This window comes from Mesoplodon densirostris, chromosome 5 (genome assembly GCF_025265405.1).
Source record: "Mesoplodon densirostris isolate mMesDen1 chromosome 5, mMesDen1 primary haplotype, whole genome shotgun sequence".
NCBI classification, from domain to species: domain Eukaryota; kingdom Metazoa; phylum Chordata; class Mammalia; order Artiodactyla; family Ziphiidae; genus Mesoplodon; species Mesoplodon densirostris.
In genome coordinates, this window is record NC_082665.1 from 50,734,962 (window position 1) to 50,754,838 (window position 19,877).

Consider the following 19,877-nt stretch of genomic DNA (forward strand, 5'->3'; position numbering starts at 1 on the left):
TGCATTTAACCTATTTTTAATTGGTTGAATTGTATTCTCTAAAAAGATATGCTCAAATCCTAATCCCTGGTACCTTCAGATGTGCCCTTACTTGGAAATAGGGTCTTTGCAGATGTAGTCAAGTTAAGATGAGGCCATCCTAGATTAGGGCGGGCCCGAAATGCAACGACCAGTGTTCTTAAAAGAGAGGGAGATTTGGAGACATACAGACATGCTCAGAAGAAAGAAGGCCATGTGATGACAGAGGCAGAGATTGGAGTGATGCAAGAATTTCTATGTCACTCTGCTGTGGTTGTTGCAAAAACTATTATCAATATTCCCATCAGGAAGAAATGGATCTATGCAAGAAATTCAGTGTTTAAATACAGAAATGAAGAACGTCGGCAAGGAATAACTTTTTCCCCTTTATATCTTACAGCTAAAACATAGCCTTTCTGCTGCCAACATTGATATTTATCATTATCTTTTTCTTTTTTTTTTTTTTTTTTGGTTACAGATTTAATGAAGTCTGAAAGGCATGCGCGATCGTGTTCAGAGATAGGGAGGCCCCGCCAGGCTCTCTCTCTGCACCTCGATAGAAACGATGTGGATGTGATGTCCAGGTACCAGGCCCAGCACACGGGGTTCCCCGGCAGAGAAGGAATCCGACGGCTTGAGGAACTCCTGCGCCGAGCCCAGGATAACATTGCAGTCGCGGTTGGTGCAGTGTCCGCCCATCTGTCATGCGAATGCGCATAGTTTTGTTGAGCAGCGCCTCCAGCTGCTGCCTAGCGCGCGTAGCCGGCTTAGTCCTCGTGCTCCCCATCTGAGTCCTTTGCGCTGGAGCTGCTTTGACACCGGCTGCAACAGCCATTCTCCTCTCGTAGCAGCATGGTTGGTCCAGCTGCAGCCATTTGTTCCCGGGCCTCCTCCAGGCCCTTCAGCTTCCTAAGAACCTTCCGCGTTCGGTGGTCTGAGATCTCGCGAGCGTATCATTATCTTTTTCTTAAATTTAAAAACAATTCTATTAATGTTCCTTTCACAGTATCAGATTAGTTGTGTTGGATGAGAATAATAATGATAGATCGTCATAAGATGCCTTTATCAAGTTTTGTTTTGTTTTCAGCAGACTTAATGAAGCAAATCAAGATTTACCAGTCCCCTGGATACTTCTTTACTCTTTAGCAAAGGGATTTGAATTAACAGTTACTGATGAAGAATGACAGAGCATTTTGGTTAGTGCACATAAAATTGTTGTTTGTTCAGGTTATAACAAATACAGTTTAAATTTAATTTCAAGTTTCTTCTTTCTTTTCTCTTTGAACTTTTGCTTTGAAATTCTTCTCATGGCCAAAATGCTTTCCCAAATTGCATAGACACGCCATTGCTTCTGAGACCGAATTAGCCTCCGAGGTGGGCTCACACAGCCAGCACCACCCAGGCCTGCAGGCCAGTGCTAGTTTGTAGCAGTGTCCAGGGAGATATCAGCTTCCTAACTGATTTTCCCCTCTTCCCAACCTAATTATTTGGAGACCTTCAAGCTTTCCAGAAATATCTGCAATTAGTCAGATGGTGTCTAGGGCTTTGTTTAAAATTACAATAGAAAATTTATCAAGACCATTTGGTCTAATCTCTCTCATCATCTTCCCTATAGATTTTTCCTCTTCTCTCTGGAGAGTTAGAAATGAGCTGTCATGATTATTATATAATTACAGAGAATAATAACAATAATAATGCTTGAAATTATTATTACACCATGAATAAGAATGATATGTAAAGATAACTCCTTGTCAGATTTAGAAAGATTTTCTTCCAGAAGCTCAAACAATGAATAGTTATTATCTTTACAACCTCTTTTTGCTGATCGTGGTTGGAGCCCTGGTTTTGTAAACCAGGGGTCATGAGTTCATACTTCACTAGAATGTCAACCTACATCTAGTACCTAAACAAAATGACTTGTACAAAACAGTAGTTCAATAAATATTGTGCATGAGTTAATAGATAAATTAATAATAGGGAAAATTGGGGGGTAAAGATAGATTATATTTCACTATAAGTAATCTCCTTTTTAAATTGTTTTTGGGCAGCTTATATGTATGTAGCAAATATCTGGTTAGGCAAAGTTTAAAAAGAGAAAACAGTTAGAATGTAAAACTATACTTTGAGTTTGATTTCTAGTTCTGGTATTTTTCTGTGTCCTTGAATAAGCCACACCTCTTGGAGTTTCAGTCTTCACATTGGAGTTTACGCACACACACGCACACACACACACAGAGCATTAAAGGTTTTCTTTAATCCAACTTTAAATATAAACTTGAAAGCCTCTAGTCTCCTATCCTTAGTCTTATTTCCATTCCCGTCTCCCCAGAATCAGCCACTTCATACATTTATTATGAATTCTTCCAGTCACATACAGGAATGTACACATATGTGCATGAAAAAATATAATATTGTGTGCCTACAACTTTTAAAAACTTGCACAGATGCTATCAAACTGTATATAGTATCCTGAAACTTGCTTTCCCCCTCCTCACTATAGTTTTCAAGATCTGTTCTTTTTCTTTTTAATATTTATTTATTTATTTTTATATTTGGCTACGTTGGGTCTTAGTTGTGGCATGTGGGATCTTTTTAGTTGCGGCGCGGGACTTCTCTCTAGTTGTGACGCATGGGCTCAGTAGCTGTGGTGTGTGGGCTTAGCTGCCCCACAGCATGTGGGATCTTATTTCCCTGACTAGGGATCGAACCACATCCTCTGCATTGGAAGGCAGATTCTTAACCACTGGACCACCGGGGAAGTCCCTTCAAGATCTGTTCTTGATAATATATACTATCTTATAGCATATATTATTTGATTCTCCAATGCATGACAAACAGCATACCTTAGCGCTTCAGAGAAAGCATAGACTCTGGAGCCACACCATCTGGGTTTGTAACCTAGCTCTACCATTTATTGCTGTGGCATCTTTGGGAAGTTACTTAACCTCTCTTAACTGCCTCAGTTTTCTCACCTACAAAATAGGGATTATAATAGTACCTAGATCATGGAGTTGCTATGTGAATCAAATAATTTACCAATCCTTCAGTATAGTGCCAGCACATAGGAGGATCAATATATGTGCTTTCTAAATGAAAGAAAACAACTGATGAACGTTTTGTTTTCCATTTTTTACTATTACTAACAACGTTCCAAAGAATGTTTCATGTATATGTTCTGGTTCTTTTGTGGGAGTGTTTCCTCAATAGTGTATTAGATACGGAATTGTTAGCTTATAGGGTTTATATGTTTCCAATCTTATTAGATTATCTTGAATTGCTCTCCATAGTGATTGTACTAATTTATGTTCCTACCACTGTTTTAGAATTTCCATTTTTTCTTTATCCTTGCCCAACTGAGTATTATCAAACCTCTCAAATTTTGCCAATCTGATTCATGGAAATGGATTTTATTTTTGTTATTATTTATTTCCTTGATGGTAGGTAAGGATAAACATCTTTTCAAATGTCTTTTGGACATTCTGAGTTCTCCTTTTGTGGATTGTGAATTCTGCTTTGCTAGGCATAGGAATCTAAGTTTATTGTTTCCCTATAGGAAACATGCACTATTCCCAAATAACTTCGTGAATCAATCCCATTGATGCGTAATGACACCTCAATTATATAACAAATTTCCATAAGTGCACCCATATTTGTTCTGGCTCACCATTCTGTTTCCTTTACTAATTCTCTCATCAATATCACCTTCAAATTACAATAGCTTTAGAAAGATCTTGATGTCTGGTGGGACATTTTGCCTCTTTCATTTTCAGATCTGCCTTAGCAATACAGTGTCTGTGACTCTTCCATGTAGATTTGAAGATCAGTTTATATAGGTCCATAGGATACCTTGTTGGGAAGTTGTCTGAAGTCCCATTTAACACTTGATTAATTTGGGGGAAGTATAAATTTTTATGATATTTGTGAGTCCCTCTGAATTACTCTCCATTTATTTAGTTATTTCTTTATGTCCTCAAAGAGCATTTTGTAAGTTTCTCCTGAGGAATAAATCAGAGTGCATGTGAACACACAAAATGAAAAAAGGAATGTATATTTAAGTATTGTAATTTTAAAGGAACTGTGTATAATGAAAATACACAGGAAAATCCTCAATATATGATTTTGTTCAAATACATTTCCCTTTGTCTTCAGTGAAACTTTTATCAACTCTTTGCCTAAACAGTAATAATATCGAATCTTATTTTTTTCCTGTTTTATTTTTCCAGCCCATATCATAATAAAAAACTTATGAATAGTGAATTATACAGAAGTGATCATTCAGTAAAGAAAAAAGTAGGATATGTAAGCACCTTGAAAAATCATATCCCTCCAAACCAGGACTCAATCATGAAGTTTTTGAGAGGGATAATTTAAACAAAATGATTGAACAAATGCCCACTCTACATATTTACTTTATTTTCTCTAACTCTACTTTTATGTTCATTGGTCTTTCCTTCTCATATCTTATGGACTTTTTCATTTGTGAAGAATTATGTTTGAAATTTTGGAAGACGGGAAAGAATTCAAAAGCACAGTCCTTACCTAAATTGGAAGCTATCACTGTTAGTTAAATGGCATAAAGACAATGAAAAAGAACATCTCTTTTAATGACTAATATTGTAGGTTTCAGAAAATCTTATGGATTTTTTTTTTTTTTCTGGTTTCACCTGTCACTTCCCATCATTGCAAGTTCTATTCCCTCCTTCAGGATTGACTCTCTTTTAGGGACTGAATGCTTGTGTTCCCTCCAAATTTATATGTTGAAGCCCTAATCATTGCTCTCCCCTGACCTGCCGCCCTCCACCCCACACACTATGTGATGGCATTAGGAAGTGCAGCCTCTGGGAGGTAATTATGTTTAGATGAAGTCATGAAGGTGGGGTCTTCATGATGGAATTAGTGCCCTTATAAGAAGAGACCAGAATTCTCCCCCACCCCTAACCTCCTCCCCCACCAAGTGAGGGCACAGCAAGAAATCAGCCACCTGCAAGCCAGGCAGAGGACCCTCCCTAGAACCTTGCCATGCTGGCATCCTGACCTCGAACTTCCAAGGATCCAAAACTGTGAGAAATCAATGTCTGCTGTTTAAGCTACTCAGTCTTTGGTATTTTGTTATAGCAGCCTGAGCTAAGACATTCTCCCATCTTTTGGTATCAAACCAACCTTCAGTGCCTAATTCAAGCATCATCTTTCTTTATGTGTATGTGTAAGTGTGTGTCTACAAATTGGGCAGACTCTATTTTTATTTATTTATTTTTATTATTATTATTTTTTTTGCGGTACGCGGGCCTCTCACTGTTGTGGCCTCTCCCGTTGCGGAGCACAGGCTCCGGACACGCAGGCTCAGCGGCCATGGCTCACGTGCCCAGCCGCTCTGCGGCATGTGAGATCTTCCCAAACCAGGGCACGAACCCGTGTCCCCTGCATTGGCAGGCGCACTCTCAACCACTGCGCCACCAGGGAGGCCCAAGGCAGACTCTATTTTTAAACACAAGTTACACAAGAATGAATTTTCCCTGTAAAAGTTGTGAGAAATATAAAAAGTAAAATATGGCACCAACCCTTTCTGCCCTCACAGATTCCTCATACCAGGAGTAAACACTATCATTTTAACAGCATGAAGTATTAACTTTTAGTATTTTTTCTATGAAAATGCCATCTCCACTCCTTTCTGTTATTGTTATTTTCTCCTGCTATTTGCACATAGCCCTTTGTTACATTTTGTTTAATATTCAGAAGTGGCTTTACAATAAATTAAGGAAGCTTAATCTTCAGGAACACTTACTTGCACAGTCTCCTTCCAAAACTCTAGAAGTTTTATATGTATGTATAGTTTTATATATTTACAATTTGGGGGAGTTTGGTTTTTTTCAGTGCTTTCTAAATTGCATAATTTTCAAGGCCCCACAAAGCCTGGATATGCCCCTGCTTATACTATACTTATTTAAGTACATGACTATCTTCCCCATTAGAATGGGGAATGTTTTCTTGAATGTTCCCCCTGCAAAAAAATGTGTAGCTCATCAACTTGCTAATAGTGGGTGTGTGATAAATTTAAGATTAAATGAGCTTCAGTATGCCGAGGATTGTTTAAAAAAGTCAGAGTTTTAATCAGGAGCAGAGAATGTAAGTACATCATAGCTTGGATGTTTTGTTTTCCCTGTCGTGTAGTATTCATTGGTAAATAAATCCTAACATGTTAGTTTCATTTTCCACCTACACACTAATCAACACATTCTAATTGGTATATATTGAATTCCTTCATTGAGTAAGGACCAAAAAAACCTCTCACTTCTTATACTTCAAGAAGGCCAGGTTAGATTTTTAGATCTTCAGTCTAGGAGACTTCCTCTAAAGCAGTGTTGTCCAATAGAACTTTATGACATGATGGAAATGTTCTGTAACATCTGTGCTGTCCAATATGGAAGCCATTACATTTAAATGTAAATAGCTACACATGACTAGTGACTACCATTTTGGACAGTGCAGCTCTAGAGGTTTATGAATAATGTGACTCACTTGGGAGGGTTTAATTAAATGAATAAATACATCACTTATAAATGATGAAAGATCAAATTTAGACAATATCGCAGTCCACTCTTCTGGCAGAAAATTTGTAGATCATGTTTAGCTGCATGCAAACTTGATAAAGGAAATCAACACACAGCAATGTAATGAATTGAAAAGGCAATTTCAAAGCAAATGTAAATAACGCTCAGTTTTTTAATAAGCTATGCTAAAATGAAGACAGAAGGGAAAGAAAATTCTTTCAAAGGAGCCAAGAATCCACAGTAAAACATCTTTCTCTTATTCAGCCAGAGAACAGAAGCAGAACAAGAGAGAGATTAAGAAGGCCTATAGGTATGCCAGAAATCTCATTGTTTCACTGTGTGCAAGTATTTACGTGGGAAGGGAGAAATAAGGGTAGTGGCTACAAAAACACTGATATGAAAAGGTATGAGCCAACAGAGACCTATGGTCCAAAACATTAGTACCACTGTTATCTCCCAAACCTCGGGAATTTGCAAATTGCACTATTTACTTTGCTAGCATGACAGAGGAAATATTCCAAATGATATGCTTACTATGGTCAGCACTCCAAAGTTACTGTTCTAATGATTCCTGTTTAAAAAAAATAACAACCTAGACCTCTCTTTTTTTGTAATTACTCATGGCAGGTTATGAATATAAATTCTTTGACAAGAAGATGAAAATATACCCCTGGGATGCAAATTAAATTACACTTCCCTGAAATCCTCATTTTGTATTATTTTAGAAAGTGCCTGCATCTGTCATTGCTATTTGCTATTTGCTCTTATTTCAGTTTTGATGGTGGGTTTTTGGTCTAGAAGATAATCTTTCACATGCAGTTTTTGCAGCTTATTTTCACCTGTGTAGAGGTTATTTGGTGACTTTTTAGATTTTTAAACGTTGGTCTTTAAATACATGAATATTTCAGCATGAATTTCTAGCTGCAAAGGAGAAAAATGTATATCTTTTTGTTATACTTTATTACATATTGGTAATATTTTGTTGTTTGAATCAGTAAGCATGAGAAAAATCTCATTATTTGGCTACTTTTTTTATTTTTTTATTTTTGCGGTACGCGGTCCTCTCACTGTTGTGGCCTCTCCCATTGCAGAGCAGAGGCTCCGGATGCGGAGGCTCAGCGACCATGGCTCATGGGCCCAGCCACTCTGAATCACGTGGGATCTTCCCAGACCGGGGCACGAACCCATGTCCCCTGCATCGGCAGGCGGACTCTCAACCACTGGGCCAGCAGGGAAGCCCTTGGCTACTTTTTTATAAAAGTGCACACAGCGTAGCCTAAAAGCACAAAAGATTTTCTGTATGGGTTAAAAAATAATTCAACATATACCTTGCTTCCTAAAGGATAAAGAGCATGGGGATAGCCATGATGTGGGTTCAGAATTTCTTCTTAGCTTAGCTTGTGGAATAAAATGAGTGACACCTGTTAAGCATCAGGACACATTGAGAAGCAGGGTCAGCGTTGTCCAGATGAGATCAAGTTACCTGATGGGAGAGTCCATTTGAGTTTTGCTTGTGTTTTAAAACCAATCTTTTCTTAAAAAAAAAAAAAAGTAATATATGACTTTTCAAGAAAATTATAATACCAACACATAACTCTTGCTCCTATTTTAGTTAATTTCTTTTAACTATTTTTGTGTCTAGGCTTATTTTACATATCTTTAATCAGACATTTTCAATGCTTATTGTTTCACTTGGCATTAAATGACTCGCCTGTTTCCAATTGATTTATAATTTTAGAAACATTATTTTCTTAATGACTATATACTTGTCAACAAAATCCACAGTGACTGAATGACTAACTCAAAGATTCAAGGAATTATTATCTAGTTTATAGATTATTCAGAACTCAATATATGAAATTCCCCTGCTTGTTACAATCTTTAATAGTAGTTAGTAAGGCAAAGAAGATGAACTCAAAGCAGTAAATTTCCTTCTTAAATACAATCTAGTTGATTCAGCTCTTTTAGACAGAAGGCAAAATTAATTTTGAAAACTAGCCTTAAATTCTCAGACTCTCACTCATTGTAGTCTCCCTAGTTCTGAGTTTTAAAGTAAATGGGAAGCAACTGAGAAGCATCTTCTTAGCTGGCAGAAGAGCAGAGGCATTAACCCTTGGGGATGGAGGGTAAGAGCTTCTCTCTCACCCTCCTGAAGAATGAAGTAGGACTTGGAAAGAAAAGCAGTAAGCTGCTGGTCTCAGAGTTTCCCAGAGGATATCGACTTTTTTTTTGAGGCACAGAGAAAGGTGGTCACACCTATCTTGAATATTTTAAATAGTCTTTGCCTCAGTAGGCTAGGGAAAACCAGAAGCCTGTTAAAGGTCAGAGAAACCAAAGAAAGGAAGTAATTTCAAGATGTAAGAGGAAGTCAACAGGATCAATTATACTGAAGATGTCAAAGAAATAAAGAGAAACTTTCATCAGATTTTGTAAGAAAACTGTCTTTTAAGGACCTCCATGAGAAAAATTTTAGTAACACTGTGAGAATAAAAAGTTCATGTAATTAAGAAGGTAGAGAATAGGTAAAGAATTAATGAAGGCAGAGGATATCAATTACAAATTTGAGTCTCTGAGATGTATAAGGAATTAGAGAAATAAGATAGCAACTATAGGAGGTAGCAGCATCCATAAATACCCTTTTAAGATAGATGAAGACTGTATTAGTTTTTTATTGCTATGGTAACAAATTACACAAATTCAGTGACTTCTTATAATGCAGTTATGTAGGTCGGAAGTCCAACATGGGTCTCATGGGACTAAAATCAAGGCGTCAGTAGGGCTGCATTCTTTTCTGTAGGCTTAGGGAAGAATTCATTTCCTTGCCTTCTCTAGCTGCCAAAGGCCACTAACATTCATTGGCTTGTGACCCTTTTCCATCATCTTCAAAGCTAGCAAAGAAAGTCAGGTCCTTCTCATATTACATCACTAACCTCACTTCTGTTGTCACATTTCCTTCTCTGACCTTTTTTCTGCCTCCCTCTTCCACTTTTAAGGACGCTTATGATTACATTGGGATCACCTGGACAGTCCAGGATACCCTTCCTATCGCAAGGTCCTTAACTTAATCCTATCTACAAAGTCCCTTTTACCAAGTAAGGTAACATTCACAGGTGTTAGAATTAGGATGTGGACATCGTTGGGAGGTTGTTATTCTGCCTGCCACAATACCTGCAGCTATGTATAAACTGAGGCAGAAGAATTCAGAGATGAGGAAATGATTGAATTGCTGAAAAGGGAAAATATAAGTATAGCAGCAAGTTGCTTCAGCCGTCAAGAAGGACAAATTAACCTTAGGAAGGGCAGGTCATCTTGTCTATCAATGGGACGAAGGCAAATACAGCTCATGCAGGTATAGATATAGACACAGATATACAGTTGACCCTTGAACAACATGAGTTTGAACTGTATGCATCCATTTCTATGCAGACTTCTTTTCAACAGAACATATTTCAGTACTACAGAGTCCGCAGTTGGTTGAATCCATGGATGTGGACTGCGGATGTGAACAGTGGGTATGGATGAACCTCGTGTGTGGAGGGACTTCGTTTATGGAGGGTTGACTCTAAATTACACATGTATTTTGACTGTGTAGGTCAGTGTTCCTAACACCCGTGTTATTCAAGGGTCAATTGTATATCTATATAGATACATAGAAAGAGAGGAAGAGAAAGAGAGTTACTGAAATGGAGAGATGTTAAAAGCTGGAGCTCAATATATGATCAGTGAAGGAGACAATGTAAGGTGAAGAGGTGCAGAATGAGAGGCTTCAAGTGAAAGTCGTACACAGTGTTTTGGGGTCTTGAAGAATTTTTAAAAGGATGCATAAAAGGATGGCAAGTGATATTTAGGATCCCGATGATCCTTAATAGGATAAATGTGTGGTGGGTCAAATCTTCATGATTCTAAATATTCTTTCAACAGTGCTCAGCCCAAGCAGAAAAATGGAAAACAAAACTCAGGAGGGGTGGAGGGATGAGAACTGATTTGTATTGCTTAGATGAGTGGCCTAAGCAGCTTGGAATATATTGATAATTGGAGCACTGAAGTTTCAGATGTTATGTTTGGTCACATCTTACACATAAGGAGGCAAGAAAATTTAGGAATTTAGTTAAGGAATCTAAGCTCCAACCTTAAAAATTTATTTTATATATAGATATATATTACTTCCAGAGTTAAAATATATATATATATATATATATATATATATATATATATATATATATATATATATATATACATCTGAATCCCTAAAGGGACTCACTTGAGAATATAAGAACATTGGCTTTGAATTCAGAAATACCTGTATTAGAATTTTGGCTCTCATTAATTAGTCATGCAAATTGGTGAATTGCAGCCTTAGTTTCTCCTTATGTGTAAAATAGAGATTGTACTTAATTTGCTGGGTTTTCAGGAGTAAAAGGAATAAAACATTACTAATAATATTTGGAATATAGAATATATTTAATCAGTTATTTTATGCTATTTTTATAGCAACATAAATGGAAAAAGTCTAAAAATCCTTATTATAATTTTGATAAATCTGCCTGACTGAAATATTGATAACTAGTTCCAAGAACTGCTTTTTTTCTTCACTTTTACATTCAATAAATGACACATTTGAGAGATTTCCTTTGGGTTTCACAGTAAATTGGCAAAGTAATGATTTTACATTTGGTTCTATTCTTAATGTCTAATAGAAGTAAAATAACTTCTAGATTATTTCAAATGCACTGAAAACATAAATAGCAATAGTTTTCCAGCTGCAAAATTGATGCTGAAGGTACTTAAATGGCACATAGGATGTTGAATGCCCGTAATCACAAGCCGATTCAGTGCTGCCACTTGGCTGAAAACATGAGTTAATGTTTTAAAGTAAGTAGAAATGGAGTAGCATCTCTCCTTTAAAGTCTGTTAGATTGCAGTGCAGGATCTTTGAACAAGCACATAAGTTATATGATTTGTATCAGTTCCTGAGTCCCTTCTATGTTCTTCCCGATAACCCCACCCCGTGTGAATTTTAAGGATTGTACGTATACATCCAACGAACTTGATGAGCCTCTAGATGGCGCTTTTACATTCTTGATGATGTTATTAGTGGTTTGTTTTTTCCATGAATAGATTTGTAGGTGACACAAGACATATATACCATTTTCTCGTGAATTAACACTGTATAAACAAAATTCACATATTTCAAATACGTGCTAGATCTTGGAATATTATGTAAATGGAGCCCCACCCCCACTGTGGAAATTTGCCGTTAATGGAAAAGTTATTAAATTTTAACACTTGCCATTCTTCCTCCTCCCTAAATTTTCTGATATCTCTCAGATAACAATAAAACAAAAAAGTTTTGCTTGAGTATTTTTTTTGGTTAGAAAACGTGTCAGCATGTTCTCAGAGGTACTCCAGAGTGACACACCTGTCAACAAGGCTGCAGCAGTATTGACAGCTTTGCTTTCATTTAGTTAATGAAATACTTAGATTATGCATATGAACTGTTCCTGTTCCTGTTATTTTTTTTACTGGTATCCAGGCTGTGAACGTCATCTCTGCCCCTTTTATGGATCACCTTTCAAATGAAGCCAATAGTACCTCTTTCCCCTTAGGATCCTAAAATGCTGTAATCTAGTGATAAATAATGGATAGAAATCCATTATACAGATCAGCCTGTAATCAGCTTTTTATCTCCTCCCATGCTTTTATTTCTTCCTCAAATACAGATATAACTTAAAGTGGAGGAAATTAGTATTGAAACTGTATAGAAGTAGTTTTTTTTTGCACAAATTTCCTTCCTTAACAAACTGTCTTGTGTATGAAAATCTCTCTATATGTGCTTCTGCCTTTACTCTGGATCCTGTCATTTCTCACTGCCTCAGGGACATGGCAAGATATTGAGTCCTTTCCTCTATCATTTCTCTTTAGCTTCTGTCCTTTTTACTAGCTCTTGGTCTGTAACATTCTCCAATCTTTCTCACCCTAAAGAATAACAAAGCAAGCTCTTCCTACAGCCCATCTTTCCTTTTCATTATGGTTTGATCCCTTTTCTCTCTAACAAAGCCTTTGTTCTTGGAAAATAAGATACACTTGCTATCTCAAGTCCTTCACTTCCCATTAATTTTCAACTTGTGAGGAGGGCAGTTATCAGAACAACAGAAAGCTTATTTTAAAATACACATTTCTTCTGGCATATTGCATTTTGACATTTCCTTTGGGAAAGAGGTACTTCAGTTTTGAAAAATACTCCCTAGCCGATTATCGTGTGAGAGTCACTATCTTAATGCAATGCCTAACAGTTAAAACTGACCATTCCCCGAAGTCTTCTTGCTAAGATGGCTCCCAAATTGCAAACTCCAATGCCACTTTCCAGTCCTATCTTAGCTGAGCTCCCTGAAGCCTTTGAACTTCTTGACTTCTTTGCAATCCTTTCTCACAAAGTTTCCTTTGTACCACTTCTTTTCTGTTTACTGACTGCTGGTACTGCTGTTCCTCCAGCCATCTCTCTCTCTCTCTCTCTCTCTCTCTCTCTCCATGTTCTTCTTACAGGGTCTTGTGTATGCATAAATTTTCAGGTCACTACGTATGCCAACAAGTCTCAAACATGTCTGTCCAGGTCACATGTCTTTCTGGGGTCCTAGATAAATATCTGTTACTTCTTTATTCTACTTGGATGAGGAGGTGGAGGAAGAGGAAGGAGGGAAAAGAAGTAAGGGAACAGATTCTTTGAGTTGACCACATTCATCAGTGCCACATCAGAGCTGATATACATATAATATATTTATTTCAATCACAGCCCAATTCAAAATGATTAACTCAAGATAAATACATAACTATTTGTCAGCTCCATCAAGTAATTAATTCCATAACTTTTTCTATTAGATATTAGATATATCCAAAATATACTAGTCTTTCTTATACTGGACAAAAGTCACAAAGACATTATATTTTAGTATTTAATAAAAGCTGGGAAAATACTTAAGGTCTTCTATTTGTTAATAGTGTCTGTGCATATGGAAGTTGTTGAATATCACTGAAAACATTAGGAAGTATAGCTGGTCAAATAAACAGACAAACACAAAATTTACTATAAAATTTGTTTCAGATTTTTACCAGCCATTCAATAATTAAATTTACTTATCCTTAATTTTGACATTCACAGAGTGTAGGATATAGATTTAAAAAATTAATTATTATATTTTAACAAATTAGAAATTACAATTAAGTGAGCCAAGATTCTTATGATGTCCTATGGAATGTAGAAGCACATATCATGCATCTGGTGCCATTTATAGCAGATTTTATCCACCACTACATAACCTGGGTGAGGTTTAGGGGAGTGCTTTTGGGGGAGATTTACCTTTAGCAGCCTCCTCTGTTGTCTAAGTCATTAAGCACTCAGGGAATTGCTCAGTTACCACCACAGTTGCATTTTTGCTATGCATCAAGCCCAGACCTGCATTTTCCCTCTATATCCTTACATGTTGTTTATTGAAATACCAACTGAAGACTGTGGCAGAAGAAGAGGCCAAGGAGGCATTCTGTGGCAAATTCAGTATCTTTGGCTCTACCTCTTCCTTCTTATGTTCCTCTCAGTATATCCCTATCAATATCATGGCTATATGGTCCCAGGACTAACATTCTGAAGAGCTATATTTGATGATGACTTACATAGTTTTCAGAGGAAGGAGAATTTTTCCTTGTCTCCTTTTGCCTGGGGACCAATAGGTTTATAGGTGGCATATCTGCTTTGTGATTTAATTGGATTAAAATGATTATATAAAATGACAGATAAGTTGTATAAACCTAAATGTAAACAAAGCACTAAAGATTAGCATCCAGTTTTAGAATTATGGCAAAGGAAACAAAAATTGGAGTTTAAAATTGAATTAAAAATGAATGTAGAATCCAAGCTGAGTATATTCCAAGTAGGTGTGTTATGTCCAAAACAACTGTAAATGCAGCTCATCATATTGAAATCATGACAAAATTGAACCTATCTGATTGTTGAAGATTTTGTTACATAGGAGGTATACAAAAAGGATTCACTGTGGTTTTATGAAAGGGGAAGTGAGAAATATCAACTGAGGGCATAATGATTTCACCAAGAGTAAGAGAAGAGATAGCAGAATCTGAGTTACATTCATGGCATATGTGTCAGCTGTGTAAAATCTCAGAAGCAAAAGAAGACACTCACTATAAGCTTCTATTTACAGGCAAAAATTTATGGAATCAATTTATTTACCTATATCAGGAATAAGCATTTAATCATAGTAAAGGATTACAGAGGATATTTGAAATAATACAACTTCTCACCACAAAATATTTTCAAATATTTTAACCACTGGTGAGCATAACTCAAATGTATCCTTAAATATTGACAGTCACAGAAAATGTTATTAATTTCCATTATTGGGAAATATATATACCCCTATAAAATAAATTCACTTATTCAAAATAATTGAATTTCTTTATCTTTTCGACACTGAAGCCATTTTTGAAAAAAAAATCTAATTGGCAAGGATGGTAAGGAATGTTGGTGATGGGTGAGAATACAGGAAAAAAAGTAAAGGAAATATTTATCATAAGGACCTAATTACATAATCATCAAATCAGAGAACGTTAGTATGAAAAAAGTTTTGAGAAATGTCAACCAGTCTGTCTCCTCTGTCTTTAGGCAAACTTAGTTGAGAAAAACACAATAATCCTTTTTTTTTATTATTATATTTTTTAACATCTTTATTGGGGTATAATACTTTATATTGTGGTGTTAGTTTCTGCTGTATAACAAACTGAATCAGCTATAGGTATACATATATACCCATATCCCCTCCCTTTTAAGTCTCCCTCCCACCCTACCTATCCCAGCCCTCTAGGTGGTCACAAAGCACCGAGCTGATCTCCCTGTGCTATGCGGCTGCTTCCCAATAGCTATCTGTTTTACATTTGGTAGTGCAAATATGTCAATGCCACTCTCTCACTTCGTCCCAGCTTACACTTCTCCCTCCCTGTGTCCTCAAATCCATTCTCTACATCTGCGTCTTTATTGCTGTCCTTCCCTTAAGTTCTCCAGAACCATTTCTTTTTTTTTTTTAGATTCCATACATATATGTTAGAATACGGCATTTGTTTTTCTCTTTCTGACTTGATTCTGTATGACAGAATCTATGTCAATCCACCTCACTACAAATAACTCAATTTCGTTTACTTTATGGCTGAGTAATATTCCATTGTATATATGCACTACATCTTTATCCATTCATCTGTCAATGGACAATAAGTTTGCTTCCATGTCCTAGCTATTGTAAATAGAGCTGCAAAGAATATTGTGGTAATGACTCCTTTTGAATTATGGTTTTCTCAGGGTATATGCCCAGCAGTGGGATTGTTGGGTCATATGGTAGTTCTACTTTTAGTTTTTTAAGGAACCTCCATACTGTTTCCCATAGTGGCTGTATCAATTTACATTCCCACCAAGAGTGCAAGAGGGTTCCCTTTTCTCCATACCCTCTCCAGCATTAATTGTTTTTAGAATTTTTAATGATGACCATGCTGACTGGTGTGAGGTGATACCTCATTGTAGTTTTGATTGGAATTTCTCTAATGATTAGTGATGTTGAACATCCTTTCATGTGTTTGTTGGAAATCTGTGTATCTTCTTTGGAGAAATGTCTATTTAGGTCTTCTGCCCATTTTTGGATTGGGTTGTTTGTTTCTTTGATATTGAGCTGCATGAGCTGCTTGTATATTTTAGAGATTAATCCTCTGTCAGTTGCTTCATTTGCAAATATTTTCTCCCATTCTGAGGGTTGTCTATTCATCTTATTTATGGTTTCCTTTGCTGTGCAAAAGCTTTCAAGTTTCATTAGGTCTGATTTGTTTATTTTTGTTTTTATTTCCATTTCTCTAGGAGATGGGTCAAAAAGGAACTTGCTGTGATTTATATCAAAGAGTGTTCAACCTATGTTTTCCTCTAAGAGTTTTATAGTGTCTGGGCTTACATTTAGGTGTTTAATCCATTTTGAGTATATTTTTGTGTACAGTGTTAGGAAGTGTTCTAATTTCATTGTTTTATATGTAGCTGTCCATTTTTCTCAACACCAGTTATTGAAGAGGCTGTATTTTTTCCATTGTGTAATCTTGCCTCCTTTATCAAAGGTAAGGTGACCACATGTACATGGGTTTATCTCTGGGCTTTTTATCCTGTTCCATTGATCTATATTTCTGGTTTTGTGCCAGTACCATACTGTCTTGATTACTGCAGCTTTGTAGTATAGTCTGAAGTCAGGAAGCCTGATTCCTCCAGCTCCATTTGTCTTTCTCAAGATTGCTTTTGATATTCAGGGTCTTCTGTGTTTGCATACAAATTGTGAAATTTTTTGTTCTAGTTCTGTGAAAAATGCCATTGGTAGTTTGATAGGGATTGCATTGAATCTATAGATTGATTTGGGTAGAATAGTCATTTTCACAATGTTGATTCTTCCAGTCCAAGGACATGATACATCTTTCATCTGTTTGTAACATCTTTTGTTTCTTTCATCAATGTCTTACAGTTTTCTGCATACAGGTCTTTTTTGTCTCCTTAGGTAAGTTTATTCCTAGGTATTTTATTCTTTATATTGCAGTGGTAAATGGGAGAGTTTCCTTAATTTCTCTTTCAGATTTTTCATCACTAGTGTATTGGAATGTGAGAAATTTCTGTATATTAATTTTGTATCCTGATACTTTACCAAATTCATTGATTAGCTCTAGTAGTTTTCTGGTAGCATCTTTAGGATTCTCTATATATAGTATCATGTCATCTGCAAACAGTGACAGCTTTACTTCTTCTTTTCCAATTTGGATTCCTTTTATTTCTTTTTCTTCTCTGATTGCTGTGGCTAAAACTTCCAAAACTTTGTTGAATAATAGTGGTGAGAGTGGGCAACCTTGTCTTGTTCCTGATCTTAGAGGAAATGCTTTCATTTTTTCACTATTGAGAATGATGTTGGCTGTGGGTTTTTCAAAATGGCCTTTATTGTGTTGAAGTAAGTTCCCTCTATGCCTACTTTCTGGAGAGTTTTTTTTCACCTCAAATGGGTGTTGAATTTTGTCAAAAGCTTTTTCGGCATCTATTTAGATGATCATATGGTTTTTATCCTTCAGTTTGTTAATATGGTGTATCACATTGATTTGCATATATTGAAGAATCCTTGCATTCCTGGGATAAACCCCACTTGATCATGATGTTTGATCTATTTAATATGTTGTTGAATTCTGTTTGCTAGTATTTTGTTGAGGATTTTTGCATCTGTGTTCATCAGTGATATTGGTCTGTAGTTTTCTTTTTTTGTGACATCTTTGTCTGGTTTTGGTATCACATTGATGGTGGCCTTGTAGAATGAGTTTGGGAGTGTTTCTCCCTCTGCTATATTTTGGAAGAGTTTGAGAAGGATAGGTGTTAGCTCTTCTCTAAATGTTTGATAGAATTCACCTGTGAAGCCATCTGGTCCTAGGCTTTTGTTTTTTGGAAGATTTTTAATCACAGTTTCAATTTCAATTGGTCAGTTTATATTTTCTATTTCTTCCTGGTTCATTCTCAGAAGGTTGTGCTTTTCCAAGAATTTGTCCATTTCTTCCAGGTTGTCCATTTTATTGGCATATAGTTGATTGTAGTAGTCTCTCATGATGCTTTGTATTTCTGCAGTGTCACTTGTTATTTCTCTTTTTTCATTTCTAATTCTGTTGATTTGAGCCTTCTCCCTTTTTATTTGATGAGTCTGGCTAATGGTTTATCAATTTTGTTTATCTTCTCAAAAAACCAGCTTTTAGTTTTATTGATCTTTGCTATTGTTCCCTTCATTTCTTTTTCATTTATTTCTGATCTGTTTTTTATGATTTCTTTCCTTCTGCTAACTTTGGGAGTTTTTTTGTTCTCTTTCTCTAATTGCTTTAGGTGTAAATTTAGGTTGTTTATTTGAGATTTTTCTTGTTTCTTGAGGTAGGATTTTATTGCTATAAACTTCCCTCTTAGAAGTGCTTTTGCTGCATCCCATAGGTTCTGGGTCATCATGTTTTCATTGTCATTTGTTTCAAGGTATTTTTTGATTTCCTGTTTGATTGCTTCAGTGATCTCTTGGTTATATAGTAGTGTATTGTTTAGCCTCCATGGGTTTCTATTTTTACAGTTTTTTGCATGTAATTGATATCTGGTCTCATAGAATTGTGGTCAGAAGAGATACTTGATACGATTTCAATTTTCTTATATTTACCAAGGCTTGATTTGAGATCCAAGATATGATCTATCCTAGAGAATGTTGCATGAGCACTTGAGAAGAAAGTGTATTCTATTATTTTGGATGGAATATCCTATAAATATTGATCGAGTCCATCTTTTGTGTCATTTAAAGCTTGTTTCCTTATTTATTTTCATTTTGGATGATCCGTCATTTGGTGAATGTGGGGTGTTACATTCCCCTACTGTTATTGTGTCACTGTCAATTTCCTCTTTTATGGCTGTTAGTATTTGCCTTATGTATTGAGGTGCTCCTATGTTAGGTGCATAAATATTTACAATTGTTATATCTCCTTGGACTGTAGCATCCTTCTTTGTCTGTTGTAATTGTCTTTATTTTAAAGTCTATTTTGTCTGATATGAGAATTGCTACTCCAACTTTCTTTTGATTTCCATTTGCATGGAATATCTTTTTCCATTCCCTCACTTTTAGCCTGTGTGTGTCCTTAGGTCTGAAGTGGGTCTCTTGTAAACAGCATATACACGGGTCTTGTTTTTGTATCCATTCAGGCAGTCTATATCTTTTGGTTGGAGCATTTAATCCTTTTACATTTACGTTAATTATCGATATGTATGTTCCTATTACTATTTTCTTAATTGGTTTGGGTTTGTTTTTTTTAGATCTTTTCTTTCTCTTGTGTTTCCTGCCTAGAGAAATTCCTTTAGCATTTGTTGCAAAACTGGTTTGGTGGTGCTGAATTCTTTTAGCTTTTGCTTGTCTGTAACAATTTTAATTTCTCTGTCAAATCTGAATGAGATCCTTGCTGGGTAGAGTAATATTGGTTGTAGATTTTTCCCTTTCATCACTTTAAATATGTCCTGCCACTCCTTCTGGCTTGCAAAGTTTCTGCTGACAGATCAGCTGTTAACCTTATGGGTATTCCCTTGTATGTTATTTGTTGTTTTTCCCTTGCTGCTTATAATATTTTTTCTTTGTATTTTAATTCTTGATAGTTTGATTCATATGTGTCTTGGTGTGTTTCTCCTTGGATTTATCCTGTATGGGACTCTGTGTGCTTCCTGGACTTGATGGAGTATTTCCT

The 19,877-nt window shown here is 36.1% G+C and overlaps 1 pseudogene; it reads right to left on the minus strand.

The window, feature by feature from the left end:
• Positions 1–531: 531 nt before the first annotated feature.
• Positions 532–893, minus strand: LOC132491390 (N-alpha-acetyltransferase 38, NatC auxiliary subunit-like; annotated as a pseudogene).
• Positions 894–19,877: the final 18,984 nt, after the last annotated feature.